General features: G+C 48.4%; 1 pseudogene; it reads right to left on the bottom strand.

The window, feature by feature from the left end:
• Positions 1-12,849: 12,849 nt before the first annotated feature.
• On the bottom strand, positions 12,850-14,326 carry LOC120365028 (7-dehydrocholesterol reductase pseudogene; annotated as a pseudogene).
• Positions 14,327-21,914: the final 7,588 nt, after the last annotated feature.

The raw sequence follows: 21,914 nt of genomic DNA, 5'->3' as shown, positions 1-21,914 counted from the left end.
TCCTGGGTTCAGGCAATTCTCCTGCCTCAGCCTCCTGAGTAGCTGGGATTACAGGCAGGCGCCACCATGCCCAGCTAATTTTTGTATTTTTAGTAGAGACGGGGTTTCACCATGTCGACCAGGATGGTCTCGAACTCTCGACCTCGTGATCCACCCGCCTCGGCCTCCCAAAGTGCTGGGTTTACAGGCTTGAGCCACTGCGCCCGGTGGTCGCGATTTCTTGACCTCGTGATCTGCCCACCTTGGCCTCCCAAAGTGCTGGGATTACAGATATGAGGAACCGTGCCTAGCCAATTCTTTTTTTTTTTTTGAGACGGAGTTTCACTCTTGTTACCCAGGCTGGAGTGCAATGGCGCGATCTCGGCTCACCGCAACCTCCGCCTCCTGGGTTCAGGCAATTCTCCTGCCTCAGCCTCCCAAGTAGCTGGGATTACAGGCACGTGCCATCATGCCCAGCTAATTTTTTGTATTTTGAGTAGAGACGGGGTTTCACCTTGTTTACCAGAATGGTCTCGATCTCTTTTTTTTTTTTTTTTTGAGACAGAGTTTCGCTCGTTACCCAGGCTGGAGTGCAATGGCGCGATCTCGGCTCACCGCAACCTCCGCCTCCTGGGTTCAGGCAATTCTCCTGCCTCAGCCTCCTGAGTAGCTGGGATTACAGGCACACGCCACCATGCCCAGCTGATTTTTTTGTATTTTTAGTAGAGACGGGGTTTCACGATGTCGACCAGGATGGTCTCGAACTCTCGACCTCGTGATCCACCCGCCTCGGCCTCCCAAAGTGCTGGGATTACAGGCTTGAGCCACCGCGCCCGGCGATCTCGATCTCTTGACCTCGTGATCCACCTGCTTCGGCGTCCCAAAGTGCTGGGATTACAGGCTTGAGCCACCGCACCCGGCCTCCAATTCTTAATTAAAATTAGGATTGAGGATTTGAGACTCACAGATACATTTGGGAATAGAAGTTAAACTTCTGGGATTTATCCTATAGCTGCTTCAGTATTCCTATAAAAGATAAGAGACAGGACTTTTGCTCTTGTTGCCAGGCTGAAATGCAATGGTGAGATCTCGGCTCACTGCAACTTCTGCCTCCCAGATTCTCGTGATTCTCCTGCCTCAGCCTCCAGAGTAGCTGGGATTACAGGCATTGGCCACCATGCCCAGCTAATTTTGTATTTTTAGGAGAGACGGGAGTTCTCCATGTTGGTCAGGCTGGTTTCGAACCAACATGGTCAAGCATGTCCCATGTAAGTCCTGTGCTGATCTGTAGTGGGTTGGCACCTGTGAATAGCCAGTTACTGAACTCCAGCCAGAGCAACATAGCAAGACCTTGTCTCAAAAAATAATGTGCTTGGTTTACTCATTTTTCTTTTCTACTTTTTACTGCTTTCTCCTACAGGCCCATGCTTGTAATCCCAGCTGCTCGGGAGGCTGAGGCAGGAGAATCACTTGAACCCGGGAGGCAGAGGTTGCGGTGAGCCAAGATCGTACCAATGCACTCTAGCCTAGGCAACGAGCGAAACTCTGTCTCAAAAGAAAAAAGAAAAGAAAAAACAGTAGCTTATGTTCATGGCAAGCACCTCTCACCACAATCCAGTTCCAAGGAAAAATTCCAGCATTTTCTACGTTGGCTGCTGCCTCGTCTGAAATCAGCACATTCCATGGAGGAAGGAGTCCTACTGTGCTGCATCTTCTATCCTAGGGTTTAATGTTAGTAACTGAGTAACTCTAGCATTTGCACAAGGCTCCCTAAGACTCCTGCAGCAGTGGACAAGCCCAGGGACATAACTGAATCTGGAGATTCCTGGGTCTTTGTTGTGAAAAAGACTTGAAATATACATAGGAGGAAAGGTACAAAAATAAATGTTCACTTGTCCCTGCTCTGAGTCTATGTTCCAACTTTTCAGTGATGGCTTTGAGAGCTCTCAGAATTGACTGGCTCTTAAGTGTGTCTGGTGGATTTTGTATCCTAATCTGACACTGCCTTAGTACTTTTTCCTGAAAGCTTAGGATTTGAGAATGAGGACCCCTTCGCCAGGAAAACATGTATACACTCAAAATTTTGCTTGCCGTTCTAGGATGTTTAGAACCTTCTCAGATACCTGTGCACCTTATGGGTTTTTGTTTGTTTGTTTGTTTTTTTATCTTTGTTCTGAGAATCTCTTGCCTACACTGGAGTGCAGTGGTGTGATCTCATTTCACTGCAGCCTCCACCTACTGGGTTCGATTGATTCTCCTGCCTCAGCCGCTGGAACAGCTGGTAGGCGTGCTCCACCATGCCCAGCTAATTTTTGTATTTTTAGTAGAGACAGACAGGGTTTCGCCATGTTGGCCAGGCTGGTCTCAAGCTCCTGACCTTGGGTGATCCACCCACCTGGGCCTCCCCAAATTGCTGGGATTACAGGCATAAGCAGCCATGCCTGGCCGTTGTGTACCCTATATGAGGAAGTCCTGCTTTTAATCAGGATTGCTCATGCAGGCCCTGATCTTGCTACTCGGGTTCCACGTCGTGCGGAAGACAAAAGTTTACCAAGATAGCTTTTTCCCTTCATGGTGGCAGATAGTGTTGCCCCCTGTACCATCTACGACTTGAAAATACCCACCATTTTTTCCCCTAGGCTTCAGGATAGAATTACCTGGTTCTCTGATGATCAGCACTCTTCCTTAAAACCCAGGTCAGGAAGGAGTGAACAATTTTGTTTGCCTTGGATGAAATTAGCACTGTTTGGCTCTGTAGGCCCCAGACGGGCAGGCAGCTTAATTTTTTCCTTGCATATTTTAGTCTCCAAAAATATTGCCCTTTGTCCTGCTGCTAATGAACATAGCAGATAGTAGACCAGCAAGTGGGCATCTGGGGGTTTTCCTCCTGAAAACAGCTCAGGTTTTTCGTCAGTGTCCACCCCAAGTGGTTCTTCCTGCTACTCACTTCACTTAGTTGCCCCCCACTTGCCATCTGAGCAATTGGTAAGGATGCTCCAGGCCTAGGTTAAACTTGGAAACATACCTGACCATTCTTTTTTTTTTTTTTTTTTTTTTTTTTTTTTTGAGACGGAGTTTCGCTCTTGTTGCCCAGGCTGGAGTGCAATGGCGTGATCTCGGCTCACCGCAACCTCCGCCTCCTGGGTTCAAGCAATTCTCCTGCCTCAGCCTCCTGAGTAGCTGCGATTACAGGCACACGCCACCATGCCCAGCTAATTTTTAGTATTTTTAGTAGAGACGGGGTTTCACCATGTTGACCAGGATGGTCTCGATCTCTTGACCTCGTGATCCACCCACCTCGGCCTCCCAAAGTGCTGGGATTACAGGCTTGAGCCACCGCGCCCGGCCATACCTGACCATTCTATTCCCTGGTCCTATCGGATCAATTTGGCTGCAGTTCTGGCTTCTGGGACTCTCAAGCATAGCTGGGACTTCAACTTAGAGGTGTAACTGCCTTAAAATGTGCCAGCTTATGAGGTAATTAGATTGGTTCTCTCCAGAGGTAACCTGCCAAGAAGAGATGCTGCAGATGTTAATCTTATACTGTAAAACATTGTGAAATCAGATTACTTTAAAATGATGTATTACAAAGTTATGGAAAAAAATTGTGACTTTGGAAGCCCAAGGCTTATAGCTCAGCTCTTACAGTAAATATGGGTACAGTGTTTCCACTCCGTAAAATGGGAGCTAATATCCTTCAATCTGTGTGCCTGATATGGTGGTTAAAAGGTTTAAGCAAAACAATAATTTGTAATTTATTCTGTCAGAGCAAACCGCTGGTAAATAAATAAAAGGGGGGGGGGGAAAGCTTGTTAATACAGATTTCCTGGTCCCACTCTGCTGAGATTCTGACTCAGCAGGTCTCGGGTGGAAATGAGAATTTGCATGTCTAACAGACTTCCTGAAGATGCTGATGTCATTCATCCTTCGATAAGCACACTTGAAGTAGTGCTGGATAAAATTTATTTGTCTTAGAATTAGAAAGATGGGCCCTGCCCTGCCTGGCTGCCTCTTTCTTTAAACAACTGATATTTATGAAAATAGTTGACAAGTAGGCTGGGCACGGTGGCTCATGCCTATAATCCCAGCACTTTGAGAGGCCAGGGCGCGGGTATCACCTGAAGTCAGGAGTTCGAGACCATCCTGACAATATGGTAAAACCTTGTCTTACTGAAATACAAAAATTAAGGCCAGACCCTGTGGTTCATGCCTGTAATCCCAGCATTTGGGAGGCCGTGCCGACGGATTACAAGTTCAGGAGTTCGAGACCAGCACTGACATCAGGCCACTGCACTCCAGCCTGGGTGACAGAGTGAAGACTCTGTTTAAAAAAAAAAAAAAAAAAAAAAAAATTCGTTGACAAGCAAGTGCAGTGGTGAGCAGCCTCAACTTCTGACTCAGTAGTGATGGAAGCAATCTGCTTAACAACCTCAGAAGGACTGTGTGAGGCAGTGAGTCATCTGTGGATTCTCATCTGGAAATGATCCTAAATCCCAGAACCTTCACCATAAGGCGTTTTTCTTGCAGTGATTCTTGGAGTCCTGGCATTTGAACTAGTTCTTCATCCTGGGATTCTTTTTTTTTTTTTTTTGAGACGGAGTTTCGCTCTTGTTACCCAGGCTGGAGTGCAATGGCGTGATCTCTGCTCACTGCAACCTCCACCTCCTGGGTTCAGGCAATTCTTCTGCCTCAGCCTCCTGAGTAGATGGGATTACAGGCACGCGCCACCATGCCCAGCTAATTTTTTGTATTTTTAGTAGAGACGGGATTTCACCATGTTGACCAGGATGGTCTGGATCTCTTGACCTCGTGATCCACCGGCCTCGGCCTCCCAAAGTGCTGGGATTACAGGCTTGAGCCACCGCGCCCGGCCCATCCTGGGATTCTTTTCCTTTGTGCCTCTCATGAAGTCAGCACACACCTTCTCCAAGGATTTAAAGTTGTGGCTGATTAGGGTAATTCTCATTCAGTGAATCATCTCTCTGGTTTCCATGGTATATTTCTGGAGTTTTGAAAAGCCTAGAGCGGCGTGACTGTCCTCACCAACTAGTTCCTCAAGGAATGGCCAGGAGGATATGGGTCTCCCTCCAAGAGCCCTCTACCACTTTCTAGACCTCATCATGCTCTCCACCTGAGGCAATTTCCTTTCTCTTCTCCCTGATCTTTTTCCTAAATGTTCCCAAATTTATCCTCTTCTCCCGAGGGCTTTGCTATGTTAATTCTCACTTCCAGTTTTTCTCCAAGGCCAGTATTGGGACGGAGGGCACGAAGACATGCACCGCCACCTGGTGGCCTACTGCTAAACAGATCTGGCAGTACCAAGGATGCTTTTAGCACCATAGCAACGGGCGCCGGAGGCAGATTTGCAAAAGCACCAGGCGTGGGCAGAGCAGTGACAGCTCCTTCTTTGGTAATAGCATTCTCTCCACCTGGAATTATCTTGTGGAATCTATTTCTCTAAAAATTCTTTTCATCTATCAATGTCCATATAAATGCCACTTTCCACGATCCCCTTCCTGATCTTTCAGGTTACCGGATCTCACGTCTCTGAAAGTACTACAGAGTAGGTTCAGCATTTCATTTGCTTTTTTGCTTGTTTGTTTGTTTGTTTTTTTGAGACGGAGTTTCGCTCTTGTTGCCCAGGCTGGAGTGCAATGGCGCGATCTCGGCTCACCGCAACCTCCGCCTCCTGGGTTCAGGCAATTCTCCTGCCTCAGCCTCCTGAGTAGCTGGGATTACAGGGATGTGCCACCATGCCCAGCTAATGTTTTGTATTTTTAGTAGAGACGGGGTTTCACCATGTTTTTTTTTTTTTTTTTTTGAGACGGAGTTTCACTCTTGTTACCCAGGCTAGAGTGCAATGGCGCGATCTCGGCTCACCGCAACCTCTGCCTCCTGGGTTCAGGCAATTCTCCTGCCTCAGCCTCCTGAGTAGCTGGGATTACAGGCATGCGCCACCATGCCCAGCTGATTTTTTGTATTTTTAGTAGAGACGGGGTTTCACCATGTCGACCAGGATGGTCTCGAACTCTCGACCTCGTGATCCACCCGCCTCGGCCTCCCAAAGTGCTGGGATTACAGGCTTGAGCCACCGTGCCCGGCCCTCACCATGTTGACCAGGATGGTCTCGATCTCTTGACCTCGTGATCCACCCACCTCGGCCTCACAAAGTGCTGGTATTACAGGCTTGAGCTACCGCGCCGGGCCTAAAGTCTATTTTATCAGAGGCGAGAATTGCAACTCCTGCTTTTTATTTATCTATTTATTTTTGCTCTCCATTTGGTTGGTAAATTTTTCTCCATTCCTTTGTTTTGAGTCTTTGTGTATCCTTGCATGTGAGATGGGTCTGGATGCAGCATGCTGATGGGTTTTGGCTGTGTCTTTTGATTGGGGGATTTAGTCGATTTAAATTTAAGATTAATAATAATATATGGAGTTTAATACTGCCATTCGATGCTAGCTGGCTGTTTTGCCCATTAGTTGATGTAAATTCTTCATTATGTTGATTCAGTCATTTATTCTCATCGTTAATGCCCTAGCCCTGGTCATTTATAATTAAACATTTCTTTTTTTTTTTTTTTCTTTTGAGAGGGAGTCTTGCTCTGTCACCCAACCTGGAGTGCAGTGGAGTGATCTTGGTTCACAGCAACCTCTGCTTCCCGGGTTCAAGCGATCTTCCTGCCTCAGCCTCCTGAGTAGCTAGGACTCTACAGGTGCCTGCCACCACACCCAGCTAATTTTTTTGTGTGTTTTAGTAGAGACAGGGTTTCACTATGTTGGCCAGGCTGGTCTCGAACTCCTGACTTCAAGAGAGCTACCTCTTGAAGTATCTCAGCCTCTCAAAGTGCTGGGACTATAGGCATTAGCCACCACACCTGACCAACATTTCTTTTCTTTCTTTTTTTTTTTTTTTAAGATGGAATTCCGCTTTTGTTGCCCAGGCTGGAATGCAATGGCGTGATCTTGGCTTACCGCAACCTCCGTCTCCCATGTTCAAGCGATTCTCCTGCCTCAGCCTCCTGAGTAGCTGGGGTTACAGGCATGCGCCAACACGCCTGGGTAATTTTGTATTTTTAGTGAAGAAGGGGTTTCTCCACATTGGTCAGGCTAGTCTTGAACTCCTGACCTCAGGTGGTCCTCCAGCCTCAGTCTCCCAAAGTGCTGGGATTGCAGGCGTGAGCCACCGTGCCTGGCGATAACATTTCTTGATAGAAGCAGAATCTCTAAACTATTAACCCTATCAATTTTTCACTGCCCATCACTCTTCTCTTTTCACTTTCCACATCACCCAAGTTAAATTCTTTGATTCATCACCCTAAACACTTCCTTGCATAAACGAGCAACTCTTGGACACGTCTCTCCCTCATCACATTCTTTGGTAAGAACTAAACTCTTTGCTGCGTGCGGTGGCTCACACCTTTAATCCCAATACTTTAGGAGGCCAAGATGGGCGGATCACAAGGTCAGGAGTTAGACCAGCCTGATCAACATGGTGAAACCAAGTCTCTACTAAAATTACAACAATTAGCTGGGTGTGGTGCCATGCACCTGTAATCCAAGCTACTCAGGAGGCTGAGGAAGGAGAATCGATTGAATCCGGGAGGCAGAGATTGCAGTGAGCCAAGACCGTATCACTGCATTCCAGCCTAGGCCATAGAGCGAGACTCTGTCTCAAAAAAAAAAACAAAAAACAAACAACAAAAACAACAACAACAACAACAACAAAAAGGCCGGGCGCGGTGGCTTACACCTGTAATCCCAGCACTTTGGGAGGCAGAGGCGGGTGGATCATGAGGTCAAGAGATCGAGATCATCCTGGTCAACATGGTGAAACCCCGTCTCTACTGAAAATACAAAAAATTAGCTGGGCATGGTGGCGCGTGCCTGTAATCCCAGCTACTCAGGAGGCTGAGGCAGGAGAATTGCCTGAACCCAGGAGGCGGAGGTTGCGGTGAGCCGAGATCGCGACATTGCACTCCAGCCTGGGTAACAAGAGCGAAACTCCGTCTCAAAAAAAAAAAATAAATAAAAATAAAAAAAATAAAGGCCACGCGTAGTGGCTCACTCCTGTAATCCAAGCACTTTGGAGGCCAAGGAAGGTGGATCACCTGAGGTTGGGAGTTCAAGACCAGCCTGACCAACATGGTGAAATCCCATCTTTTTAAAAAACAATTAAAAAGAAAGAAATAAATAAAAAATTAGCCTGGTGTGATGGCCCGAGCCTGTAATCTCGGCTACTCGGGAGGCTGAGGTATGGAAATCGCTTGAACCCAGGAAGCAGAGGTTGCAGTGAGCCGAGATTGCGCCACTGCACTCCAGCCTGGGTGACAGAGCGAGACTCCATCTGAAAGTGTGCTACACTTGAAGTAACTGTTTGAGTTCTCTAATTTATATGAACAGCCGTCTGGAGAACAGGCATGGATGGATATTAAGAGTATGGGTTAATGGTGGAAGCAACACATGAGAAACGTGAAAAGTGGAAGCCCGGCTGGGGCCCTCTGCTGGCCACTTTGGCTGTTGCTTCGGGTCAGCAGAGACAGGAGAGGTTGGGTTTTTCTGCAGCAGCGTTCCAGTCTATGCACTAGTTTCACGGCTGTTGCAAAGCTGCTGAAGCTGCGTTAGCAACAGTAGCTGCACAATTCCCTGAGTACAACTAGGGCGGTAAGTTTTCTGTTTTTTCTTTTCTCTCTCTCTTTTTTTTTTTGAGCCGGAGTTTTTACTCCTTTTGCCCAGGCTGGAGTGCAATGGCATGATCTAGGTTCACCACAACCTCTGCCTCCCAGGTTCAAGTGATTCTCCTGCCTCAGCCTCCTAAGTAGCTGGATTACAGGCAGGCGCCGCCATGCCCAGTTATTTATTTATTTTTTTTTTTTGAGACGGAGTTTCACTCGTTACCCAGGCTGGAGTGCAATGGCCCGATCTCGGCTCACCTCAACCTCTGCCTCCTGGGTTCAGGCAATTCTCCTGCCTCAGCCTCTTGAGTAGCTGGGATTACAGGCACGTGCCACCATACCCAGCTAATTTTTTTTGTATTTTTAGTAGAGACGGGGTTTCACCATGTTGACCAGGATGGTCTCGATCTCCTGACCTTGTGATCCACCCGCCTCGGCCTCCCAAAGTGCTGGGATTACAGGCTTGAGCCACCGCGCCCGGCCTATTTTTGTATTTTTAATAGAGACGGGGTTTCTCCATGTTGGCCAGGCTGGTCTCAAACTCCTGACCTCAGGTGATCTGCCAACCTCAGTCTCCCAAAGTGCTGGGATTACAGGTGTGAGCCACCGTGCCCAGCTGGGATGCTGTTTGGAGCCCAGCATCCTATAGGTGAATCAGAGCAGAGGCCTCTAGGATTTTGGGAGCAAGGTCTTGCATCTTCTGCAGATATCGACTCTCTGTTTGAAAGATAGCTTTTGACCTTTTACTGGGCTTTGGTCATCAAACTGAACGTTTGACTGTGGGTCATCAAGTCATCATGCCACCTGAACTGCCTGTCATAAACTGGGTGCTTTCTGACCCATCTAGCCATAAGGTGGGTCATGCACAGCAGCATTCCATCATGAAGTGGAGGTGGTACATGTGTTTGGTCAGGCTTGAGCAGGTCCTGAAGGCGCAAGTGAGTTACATGAGGAAGTGGCCCAAATTCCCATGGTCTCCGCTCCTGCCACCCTGCCTTCTCTCCCCCTGCCGGCACCAATGGCGTCATGGGGAGTTCCCTATGATCACTTGACAAAGGAACTGACAAAGGAACAGAAGACTAGGGCTGGTTTACAGATGGTTCTGTATGATATGCAGGCGCCACCTGAAAATGGACGGCTGCAGCACTACAGCCCCTTACTAGGACATCCCTGCAAGACAGCAGTGAAGGGACATCTTCCCAATGGGGAGAACTCTGAGTTGTGCACCTGGTTTTGCATTTTGCATAGAAGGAGAAACGACCAGATGTGCAATTATTTGTTTTTATTTTTATTTATTTATTTATTTATTTTTTGAGGCGGAGTTTTGCTCTTGTTACCCAGGCTGGAGTGCAATGGCGCGATCTCGGCTCACTGCAACCTCTGCCTCCTGGGTTCAGGCAATTCTCCTGCCTCAGCCTCCTGAGTAGCTGGGATTACAGGCACGCGCCACCATGCCCAGCTAGTAACAGCACACTTTCTTTACCCATTCACCTGTTAATGGACATTTAGGTTGATTCCAAATCTTGACTGTTGTGAACAGTGCTGCAATAAACATTTGTATGTCTTATTTGGGAAATGTCCATTTAGATCTTTGGGCATTTTAAAATGGGAATTTACTGAATATTTAGACTTACTGCTCAGAGAAAAAAATTTCTTTCAAAAGATTGCTGCTTATTGCCAACACACCGCGTCACCCAAGAGCTTTGATGAAGGCATCTGAGAAGACTCGAGATGGTTTCGTTCCTGTTAACACCGCATCCATGCAGCAGCCCATGGATCAAGGAGTAATTCTGACTTTCAAGTCTTACTATTCAGGAAATATATCTCACACCGGGCATGGTGGCTCATGCCTGTAATCCCAGCACTGTGGGAGACCGAGGTGGGTGTATTACCAGAGGTCAGGAGTTCAGGACTAGCCTGGCCAACATGGTGCAACCCCTGTCTCTACTAAAAAATACAAAAATCAGTGGGGCATAGTGGCCAGTGCCTGTAATCCCAGCTACTTGGGAGGCCGAGATAGGAGAATTGCTTGAAGCCAGGAGCGGAAGTTGCAGTGAGCCGAGATTGTGCCATTGCACTCCAGCCTGGGTGACAAGAGTGAAACTCTGTCTCAGAAAAAAAAATCTATTTAATATACCTTATAACCATCATAGATAGTGACTTCTTGGATGGATCTGTGCAAAAGAAATTGAAAATCTTCTGGAAAGGATTCACCACTATACATGCCATTAAGAACATTTGTGACCGGGCGTGGTGGCTCATTCCTGTAATCCCAACACTTTGGGAGGCAGAGGCAGTAGGATGGCTTGCTTGCATCCGAGCTGGGCTTGAGCCCAGGAGTTTGAGACCAGCCTGGGCAACATGGTGAAACCCTGTCTCTACTAAAAATAGAAAGAATTAGGTCAGGGGAGGGTGGGACATGGTGGCAGGTGCCTGTAGCACCAGCTACTTGGGAAGCTGAGGTGGGAGGATCACCTAAGCCTGGGAATTTTAGGTTGCAGTAAGCTGTGATTGTGCCACTGCACTCCAGCCTGGGCGATGGGAGTGAGACCCTGCCTCAAATATAAATAAAAAAAGTAAATAAAAATTTCTACCTCCAATTAAAAAAATAAAAGAACATTCATGATTCATGGGAGGAGCTCAAAATATCAACATTAACAGTAATTTGGAAGAATTTTATTCCAACCCTCATGGATGACTTTGCAGAGTTCAAGATTTCAGTGGAGGAAGTAACTGCAGATGTGGTAGAAACAGTAAGAGAACTGAATTAGAAGTGGAGCCTGAAGATAACAGAATTGTTACAATCCCATGAGAAAACTTGAATGGTTGAGGAGTTTTGTTTTGTTTTGTTTTGTTTTTTAATCTCGACTGGGAAAGTTTAATATAAGATGCACTCTACTAAGAGTGTAAAGTTTAGAAAGAGTATTACACAACACTCTACGGGTGAGGGAGAATGTCCCAGGTAAGAGCGTGTGAAAGGAGGTGCCCACTCGAGGCCTGAACTGAGACCTCCTCGCTGGAGAAGGTGTGGTAGGCCTCCGAGGTGGTTCCCCGGGTTGCCCGAGACAGAGTCTGTGCACAGTCACAGGGCAAGAGAAAATTCCTTCCAGAGATGGGCGCTGAGGCTGCTGGGTGGATGCTCGCAGGGGTTCGGGGAGTGGAGCCCACTCGCCCTACCCCTGAAAGGCCACGCTGGTGCTGGGACCTCTGAGGTCTGCGTGCTCCGGGCAGAGCGCCCCGATGTCCCCTGTGCGTCCCTGGCAGCTAGGCAGTAGGAAGGAAATGACACTGAAACCCCGGAGCTGGAAAGAGAAGGCCCTTCTTCCCCAGCGTCCCTGGGCACCTTCCACTGGCCAATTCAACACTGTGCACGTGACCAAGGAGAAAGGTGGCGCGGCCCGCGTGCTAGGCAGAGCAGCTGGGGAGGGGAACCTGGAGCCGAAACTGATAACCGGCGCACCCCACATCCCACTCCTGCTTTTATTTCGCAAGAATAAATGTAGCCTCATCACGGGGCGCGGGAAGACGTCCTGCTATGCGTCAGACACCAGGTTGCGCAGTGTATCGTGGCCTGGGCTCCTAAGACAAATCAGTTATCTCCAAAGGACTAGTAAAGGTGACCAGGTCACCCTCCTGCCCCAGGGACACTGATTAGAGGAAATCGGTCTGTGTTGGCAACACGGCAGTGGTGTGAACTCGAATTCCCTTGAAGACAAAAGCCAGGAACACAGTGTTATTGTATACTGGATACCTGCCAAGTGCTGGGCTCTCTCCAGCTTACGAGGAAACGGAGGCCCCTAGAGTCGGAGCTGGGAGACCCGCCCCGACGGACCTGGCAGAACACACTCTTTTTTTTTTTTTTTTGAGACGGAGTTTTGCTCTTGTTACCCAGGCTGGAGTGCAACGGCGCGATCTCGGCTCACCGCAACCTCCGCCTCCTGGGTTCAGGCAATTCTCCTGCCTCAGCCTCCCGAGTAGCTGGGACTACAGGCACGCACCACCATGCCCAGCTGATTTTTTTTGTATTTTTAGTAGAGACGGGGTTTCACCATGTTGACCAGGATGGTCTCGATCTCTTGACCTCGTGATCCACCTGCCTCGGCCTCCCAAAGTGCTGGGATTACAGGCTTGAGCCACCGCACCCGGCCTCAGGACACACTCTTGACAGCCCCGCTGGGCTTCTCCCTGGGGTGCCCCGTTAGAAGATTCCAGGCAGCAGGCGGTAAGGCACGGCGGCGGCCGTGTAGCGCTCCCAGTCCCGGCTGTACTTGCTGGCACAGCAGTGCTCGTCCCGGAGGCAGCGGTGGGTCAGCAGGGTGGCCATGTAGATGATGCAGAAGTAGGGCAGCAGGTGGCCGCCGCCGCAAGCCAGGCAGTAGGCCAGGCTGCCCATCAGGTGGCTGACACAGTGGAAGTGGCGGGCCACGCCCCAGCAGCCCGACACCAGCAGCTTGCTGTGGTGCCTCTGGCCGTCAGCGGATGTTCAGCAGCACTCGATGGCCTTGGGCTTCCTGCCCCAGATGAGGCAGCGCCCGTCGGTGTGGCAGAACAGGGCCTTCTGGTGGTTGTCGACCCGGAAGACGTAGTAGCCCACCAGGCCCAGCAGCAGGATGCCCACAGCGTGCGGGGTGGGCAGCTCCACGGGGTGGTACACCAAGTACAGACCCTGCAGCGTGTAAAGGTACAGCAGCCAGACACCGTTGTCCCAGCCCAGATACCACCCGAAGTGGTCATGGCAGATGTCAATGGTCTTCAGGTACCAGGTTTCATTCCGGAAGTCCAGCGTGTAGATGGCCTGCAGGACGTTGACCAGGACCATGGTGTTGGGCCCGTGGCCATGCAGCTCCTGCTGCTTCGCTGCGAAGGACAGGTTGATGAGGGTCCAGGTGATGATCCGGGGACGCCCGTTGAAGAACAGTTTGAAGTCAAACCACTCCCCGATCCGGGGGTTAAACTCGATGCCCATTACGTAGTTGTAGAAGAAATTGCCTGTGAATTTGCAGTCTCTGGCGCTGGTGGGGAAGAGGCAGCCCTTGACCATCGCGAAGGTGGAGACAGCACAGCCGAGGATGTTGGCACACCAGAGCAGCGGGATCCAGTTGTGGAAGATGATGGTGGGCGAGGAGATGAGCAGTCACAGGACAGGAGATGAGCAGTCACAAACCAGAGCCGGTGCGTGACGAGCCAGGCTTGCAGGCCGTTGATGTGATACTTGTTCACAATCCCTGCAGGAGTCACGGCCCCCTCCTGGATGCCTCCTACATAGCCAGGGAGGAATTTACGGCAGAAGTCTGGGAGAGACGTGTACAGAAACACCTGGAGGTGACCCAGAAGGTATAGAGCTGGGCGGCTTTCCTCCTTATAGGTGGAGTCTTAGCCCAGATGTCCGAGTGCTGAGGACGCCCAGTGGCGATGTCCACCATGGGGCCGGTCAGGGCGCAGCTGTACTGGTAACAGGCCATGATGAAGTAGTAGACGATGAACAGCATGAACAGCAGGAGGACTATGACGCTCGCCAGGGAAAACCCGTCCACCTCCCAGGCCCGGCCCCACTGCCCTTGAGATGTGGTTCTGCCATTGGTGACACTGTCTAGACTCTTGGTTTTGGAAGCTCTGGGCTGCGACTTTGCAGCCACTGGGCCCTCCTGCCAAGTAGCTTCAGAGCAGAAGGGAAGTTTTCCTTCTTGAACTGGCCCCTTAAAAGTTTCTAGACACCTGTGCTCGAAATGCCTGCTTGATCCTTCTCAACCGGCTAAACAAGTCCTGTCCACGCGCCCTTCGTTGCACCTGCGGCTCCTTGCTGCCGAGTCCCTAGCCAGGGGCCAGGGTCCCCCCACCTTTTTTTTTTTTTTTTTAAGAGACAGAGTCTCGCTCAGTCACCAGACTGGAATGCAGTGGCATGATCTTGGCTCACTGCAACCTCCACCTCTTGGGTTCAAGCAATTCTGCTGCTCGAGCTTCCTGAGTAGCTGGGAGTACAGGTGTGTGCCACCATGTCTGGCTAATTTTTGTATTTTTAGTAGAGACGGGGTTTCACCATGTTGGCCAGGCTGGTCTCGAACTTCTGACCTCGTGATCCGCCCACTTCGACCTACCAAAGTGCTGGGATTACAAGTATGAGCCATTGCACCTGGCCAGGAAAGTGGTTCTTGACATGACATCTACTCCTAATGAAGATGCTGTGAATATTGTCAAAATGACAACAAGGGCCGGGCGCGATGGCTCAAGCCTGTAATCCCAGCACTTTGGGAGGCCGAGGTGGGTGGATCACGAGGTCAAGAGATCGAGACCATCCTGGTCAACATGGTGAAACCCTGTCTCTACTAAAAATACAAAAAAAATTAGCTGGGCATAGTGGTGTGTGCCTGTAATCCCAGCTACTCAGGAGGCTGAGGCAGGAGAATTGCCTGAACCCAGGAGGCGGAGGTTGCGGTGAGCCGAGATCGCACCATTGCACTCCAGCCTGGGTAACAAGAGTGAAACTTCGTCTCCAAAAAAAAAAAAAAAAAAAAATGACAACAAGGATTTCGAATGTTACATAAATTCAGTTCATAAAGCTGTAAGCTGTAACAGGATGTAAGAGGACTGGCTCCAAATTTTTTTTTTTTTTTTTTTTTTTTTTTTTTTTTTTTTTTTTTGAGATGGAGTCTTGCTCTGTCACCCAGGCTAGAGTGCAGTGGCTCGATCTTGGCTCACTGCAACCTTCACCTCCCAGGTTCAAGCAATTCTCCTGCCTTAGCCTCCCGAGTAGCTGGGGTTACAGGCGCCTGCCACTGTGCCCTGCTAATTTTTTTGTATTTTTAGTAGAGACGGGGTTCTACCATCTTGGCCAGGCTCGTCTCAAACTCCTGACCTCGTGATCCACCCGCCTCAGCCTCCCAAAGCACTGGGATTACAGGCGTGAGCCACCGTGCCCAGCCCTGACTCCAATTTTGAAAGAACTACTGTGGGGAAAATGCTATGAAACAGTATCACATGCTACAGAGAACTCTTTGGTGAAAATAAGAGTTAATAGATGTAGCCATTATTGTTGCCTTATTTACAGACATTGCTACCGCCACCCCAGCCTTTAGTAACCACGACCCTGATCAGTCAGCTGCCATCAACACTGAGGCAAGATCCTCCACCAGCAAAAAGATTGTGACATGCCCAAGGCTCAGATGACTGTTAGCATTTTTTTAGCAAAAAAGTATTTTTTTCTTTTTTTTGAGATGGAGTTTTGCTCTGTCGCCTAGACTGGAGTGCGGTGGCTCAACCTCAGCCCACCTCAACCTCCGCTTCCCGGGTTCAAGCGAATCTCCTGCCTCAGCCTCCTGAGTAGCTGAGATTACAGGCATGTGCCACCACACCTGGCTAATTTTTGTATTTGTAGTAGAGATGGGGTTTCTCCAGGTTGGTCAGGCTTGTCTTGAACTCCCGACCTCAGGTGATCCGCCCGCCTCAGCCTCCCAAAGTGATAGGATTACGGGCGTGAGTCACCGTGCCTGGCCCTGGCTAATTTTTTTATATTTTTAGTAGACAGGGTTTCACCATGTTGGCCAGGGTGGTTTTGAACTTCTGACGTCAAGTAATCTGCCTACCTCAGCCTCCCAAAGTGCTAGGATTACAGGTGTGAGCCACAGTGCCTAGCTGAAATAATGTATTTCTAAATTAAGGCATACATATATTTTTTAGACACAGTGCTATTGTACACTTAACAAACTACGTTATAGTATAAACATAACTCTTATATGTACTGGGAAGCCAAAATATTTCTATGACTCACTTTACTGAATATTAGCTTTATCACTATAGCCTGGAAACAAACCTGAAAAATCTCTGAGGATGCTTGTTTTTAGAATAACCAAATCCTTCCTCTCTAACCATTCCACTATTTTTTATCCCCTTATCTCGCTTTATTTTTCTTAGAATTTATCACTTCCTTCTCTATCGGGGCAGTCCCAGGCACCAACAGTGCCTATAGTGTAACAGCTACTTGAGTGAATAAATGAGTCATAAACAATGACTACATCTTCCCAGAAGAATGTTACTTATTATCCTGTAAATCATTTTGGTTTCCTTAGAGAAAAAATACTCAAAAAAAAAAAGAATAGTATGTCTGGCCAGGGGGCAGTGGCTCATGCCTATAATCCCAGTAGTTTGGGAGGTCAAAGAGGGCAGATTACCTGACGTCAGGAGTTTGAGACCAGTCTGACCAACATGGCGAAACCCCATCTCTACAAAAATACAAAAATATTAGCTGGGTGTGGTGGCATGTGCTTGTAGTCCCAGGTACTTGGGAGGCTGAGGCAGGAGAATTGTTTGAACCCCAGAGGTGGAGGTTGCAGTGAGCTGAGATTGTACTATTGTACTCTAGCCTGGGCGACAGAGTAAGACTCCATCTCAAAACAAAACAAACAAAAAACAAAGCAACTTCTAGTCTTTTCTTAAATTATTTTTTTATAAAGACGGGGTTTCACCATGTTGGTCAGGCTGGTCTTGAACTCCCGACCTCAGGTGATCCGCCCACCTTGGCCTCCAAAGTGCTTGGATTACAGGCGTGAGCCACTGCGCCCGGCTGCAACTTCTAGTCTTAAGTAGTAAAATCTAATTGTTAAATAAGTGTGGGAGGCATAACCAGGCTCTGCAGTAGGGGGAGGTGGGTAGGGAACTGGGGGTGGGGGTGGGGTGCACAGCAGATTCCTTCTTGGTTAGTAGAGGAATAAATACCCAAACAAGGCCGGGCGCGGTGGCTCAAGCCTGTAATCTCAGCACTTTGGGAGGCCGAGGCGGGTGGATCAGGAGGTCAAGAGATCGAGACCATCCTGGTCAACATGGTGAAACCCCGTCTCTACTAAAAATACAAAAAATTAGCTGGGCATGGTGGCGTGTGCCTGTAATCCCAGCTACTCAGGAGGCTGAGGCAGGAAAATTGCCTGAACCCAGGAGGCGGAGGTTGCGGTGAGCCGAGATCGCGCCATTGCACTCCAGCCTGGGTAACAAGAGCGAAACTCCGTCTCAAAAAAAAAAAAAAAAAAAAAAAAAACAGAAAAAAAAACCCAAACAAGGGGATCATTCTTTGACTCATTTGTGTGTCTCGTATCTTGCTTTTACAGTGCTTCCTCTAAAGTCCTTCCAAAATAATCTTAACAATTGTCACATAAACATATCATCTTTAAAAAAGTGTTGAAGGCTGGGAGCGGTGGCTCACGCCTGTAATCCCAGCACTTTGGGAGGCCGAGGTGGGTGGATCACGAGGTCAAGAGATCGAGATTATCCTGGTCAACATGGTGAAACCCCGTCTCTACTAAAAATACAAAAATTAGCCGGGCATGGTGGCGTGTGCCTGTAATCCCAGCTACTCAGGAGGCTGAGGCAGGAGAATCTCTTGAACCCAGGAGGTGGAGGTTGTGGTGAGCCAAGACTGAACTCCAGACTGGGCAACAAAAGCGAAACTCTATCTCAAAAAATAATAAAATAAAATAAAATTTAAAAATTAAAAAAAATAAGCAAGTGTAATGCCTCAGTTACACTCTATAGTCTGCTGTAGAAAAATAGCGATTATTGTGTACATTCATATATTACTCTGTTACTCTTCACACCTATATAGCCATCGTTCTTTTCAAGGAAATTCCCTGAAAACCAGTTGTGTATGATTTTTACTTATTTTTTTATTTTTTATTTTTGAGACGGAGTTTTGCTCTTGTTACCCAGGCTGGAGTGCAATGGCGCGATCTCGGCTCACCGCAACCTCCGCCTCCTGGGTTCAGGCAATTCTCCTGCCTCAGCCTCCTGAGTAACTGGGATTACAGGCACGTGCCACCATGCCCAGCTAATTTTTTGTATTTTTAGTAGAGACGGGGTTTCACCATGTTGACCAGGATGGTCTCGATCTCTTGACCTCGTGATCCACCCGCCTCGGCCTCCCAAAGTGCTGGAGCCACTGCGCCCGGCTAAGAAGGCTTTCAACATGATTGACCAGAACTGTGAAGGCTTTGTTCACAAGAGGGACCTGAAGGACAAGCTGGTCTGGCCGAGGAAGAACCCCAAGAATGAATACCTGGAGAGTATAATAAGCAAGGCCCTGAGACCCATCAGCTTCACCACTTTCCTCGCCGTGTTTGGGGAGAAGCTGAATGGCAGGGACCCCGAGGATATGATCCAAAATGCCTTTGCCTGCTTCAACCAGGATGCTTCAGGTTTCATCCATGAGGACCACCTCTGGGAGCTGCTCTCCACCATGGGTGACAGCTTCACAGAAGAGGAAGTGGATGAGATGTACCGGGGGGCGTCCAATGATAAGAAGGGCAAGTTGAACTAGGTGGTGTTCACCCACATCCTCAAACATGGCTCCATCGGCCAGGCATGGTGGCTCACGCCTGTCATCCCAGAACTTTGGGAGGCCGAGGTGGGTGGATCACCAGGTCAGGAGATCAAGACCATCCTGGCTAACATGGTGAAACCCTGTCTCTAAAAAAAACATGGCTCCAAGGACAAAGATGACTAGGACACCCCAGCCCTGCCAACGCCCCGGCGCCTACCCGCGCTGGTCACCCCTCCCAGCGCACACTCCTCTGCACCAGGTACCTGCCCATGGGCCTCTCTCAGAGGATCCTCCCTTTGAGGGCTTAGAGTCCCAGCTCCCAGTGGAGAAATCAGGCCAAGAAACGCCCAGTGCAGGACTGAGGTAGATGTTCACACTGTGACCCTAGAGCGCTGGGCTGGAGTCTCTGACCCCTCCAAGGAAAGACCGCCTTCTGAAGAGATGGGCCGGAGGGCAGGACCTGGTGGCACTGAGGGAAGGTCCCCAAGAGAGCCCATTCCTAGGCTGCTCCCCAAGGAGGAAGGGACCCTTAGTCATGGGATCCAATACCACTCCACGTGCACCCTCACCCAGACCCAAGTTCACCCAAGTCCCCTCTCAGAGGACAGGACGCCAGACCCCTCCCCTACACCCTGTCAGGCCACCAGTGCACGCCCACCCAGAGCGGCCACACACCTTGGGAGTGTGCTCAAGAAGACATCTGTTCCAGGGGAGGCAGAATCTCCAATAGAGGGCTGAGCACTGAAAAAAAAAAAAAAAGTGAGGTACTATTTACTTACCTGTAAAATTAACTCAAATTAACATTTCTTTTTCTTTTTTTTTCTTTGTATTTTTAGTAGAGACGGGTTTCATCATGTTGGTCAGGCTGGTCTTGAACTCCTGACCTTGTGATCTGCCTGCCTCAGCCTCCCAAAGTGCTGGGATTATAGGCAAAAGCCACCACGCCCAGCTCGATGAACTCTTCTTAAACAAAAATCAGGCTGGGCGTGGTGGCTCAAGCCTGTAATCCCAGCACTTTGAGAGGCCGAGGCGGGTGGATCACAAGGTCAAGAGATCAAGACCATCCTGGTCAACATGGTGAAATCCCGTCTCTACTAAAAATACAAAAAATTAGCTGGGCATGGTGGCGCGTGCCTGTAATCCCAGCTACTCAGGAGGCTGAGGCAGGAGAATTGCCTGAACCCAGGAGGCAGAGGTTGCGGTGAGCCGAGATCGCGCCATTGCACTTCAGCCTGGGTAACGAGAGCGAAACTTCGTCTCAAAAAAAAAAAGAAAAAAAAAAAATCAATGGAAATTCTAAATTTAGTCTGCGTATTAAACTGGGACAAAACTAATAACAGTATTTTGCCAAAGGCACTTGGCCTTACTCCCATTCTCTCAGACATCAGATATAAATCATTGAATGAATCCAGCACTGAATAAACGAATGATCCACAGCGGTGCGAACTTCTGGACTGAATCGATCCTCCTACCCTAGTTAGCCAAGTAGTGTAACTATAGGCATCACCACCACATCTAGCTAATTTTTTTCTTTTTAGTTTTGTTTTTTGTAAAGGCAAGTCTCACCACGTTTCTTAGGGTGGTCTTGAATTCCTGCGCTCAAGCAATCCTTAGCCTCCCAAAGTGCTGGGGTTATTAGCATGAGCCACTGCACTCAGCCCTGAGACTGTATAACCCTTCTGTCTTTCTGGTGGAAGGCATTAATTAATATTAAAATGTTGATTCTTTTATAACATGATGGGCATAGTAGACTGTAGTTAGAAACTAATGTCTTTACCTGAAAATATGAAAAGTTCTCTGCTCCCTCATTATTTCCACACTGGCTTATAAAACGAAAAAGTTTAGAACAGACTTTTGCTTTGTTCTTTTTTTTTTTTTTTTTTTTGAGATGAAGTTTCGCTCTTGTTACCCAGGCTGGAGTGCAATGGCGAGATCTCGGCTCACTGCAACCTCCGCCTCCTGGGTTCAGGCAATTCTCCTGCCTCAGCCTCCTGAGTAGCTGGGATTACAGGCATGCGCCACAATGCCCAGCTAATTTTTGTATTTTTAGTAGAGACGGGGTTTCACCATGTTGACCAGGATGGCCTCGATCTGTTGACCTCGTGATCCACTCGCCTCGGCCTCCCAAAGTGCTGGGATTACAAGCCTGAGCCACCGTGCCCGGCCTTGTTCTACATTCTTTTTCTTTAAAAAAATTATTTTTTATTTTATTCTTTTTTTTTTTTTCTTTGAAAACTCGTTTTGTAGTTTCGTTCTACATACTATTTGTTACTAAGGAATCTTGTTTTGTTTTTTTTTTTAGATAAGGCCTTGCTCTGTCACCCAGGTTGGAGTGCAGGAGTGAATCTTTCACCTCCGCCTCCTGTGTAGCTGGTGTCGCTGGGACCACATCAGCTTATTTATTTATTTATTGAGACAGGGTCCACTTTGACACCCAGGTCAGAGTGTAGTGGCACAAATAGAGGTCCGCTGGAGCCTCGACCTTCCAGCCTCAAGCAATCCTCTCACTTCAGTCTCCTGAGTAGCCAGGACTACAGGCATGAGCCACCACACCCTGGAGGGAAGTCTTTTAAATGTAGATCCATATATTCTCAGAGTGGATATGGGTGATGGATGTTCTATTTTTATTTTATTTTATTTTATTTTATTTTATTTTATTTATTTTATTTATTTTATTTTATTTTATTTTATTTTATTTTATTTTATTTTATTTATTTTATTTATTTTATTTTATTTTATTTTGAGACAGAGTTTCGCTCTTGTTACCCAGGCTGGAGTGCAATGGCACGATCTCGGCTCACCCCAGCCTCCGCCTCCTGGGTTCAGGCAATTCTCCTGCCTCAGCCTCCTGAGTAGCTGGGATTACAGGCACGCACCACCATGCCCAGCTAATTTTTTGTATTTTTAGTAGAGACGGGGTTTCACCATGTTGACCGGGATGGTCTCGATCTCTTGACCTC

Source organism: Saimiri boliviensis, chromosome 7, assembly GCF_048565385.1.
Source record: "Saimiri boliviensis isolate mSaiBol1 chromosome 7, mSaiBol1.pri, whole genome shotgun sequence".
Taxonomy (NCBI): Eukaryota; Metazoa; Chordata; class Mammalia; order Primates; family Cebidae; genus Saimiri; species Saimiri boliviensis.
The sequence above is the reverse complement of the archived record's forward strand: the minus strand, read 5'-3'. Positions and strand labels throughout refer to the sequence as shown.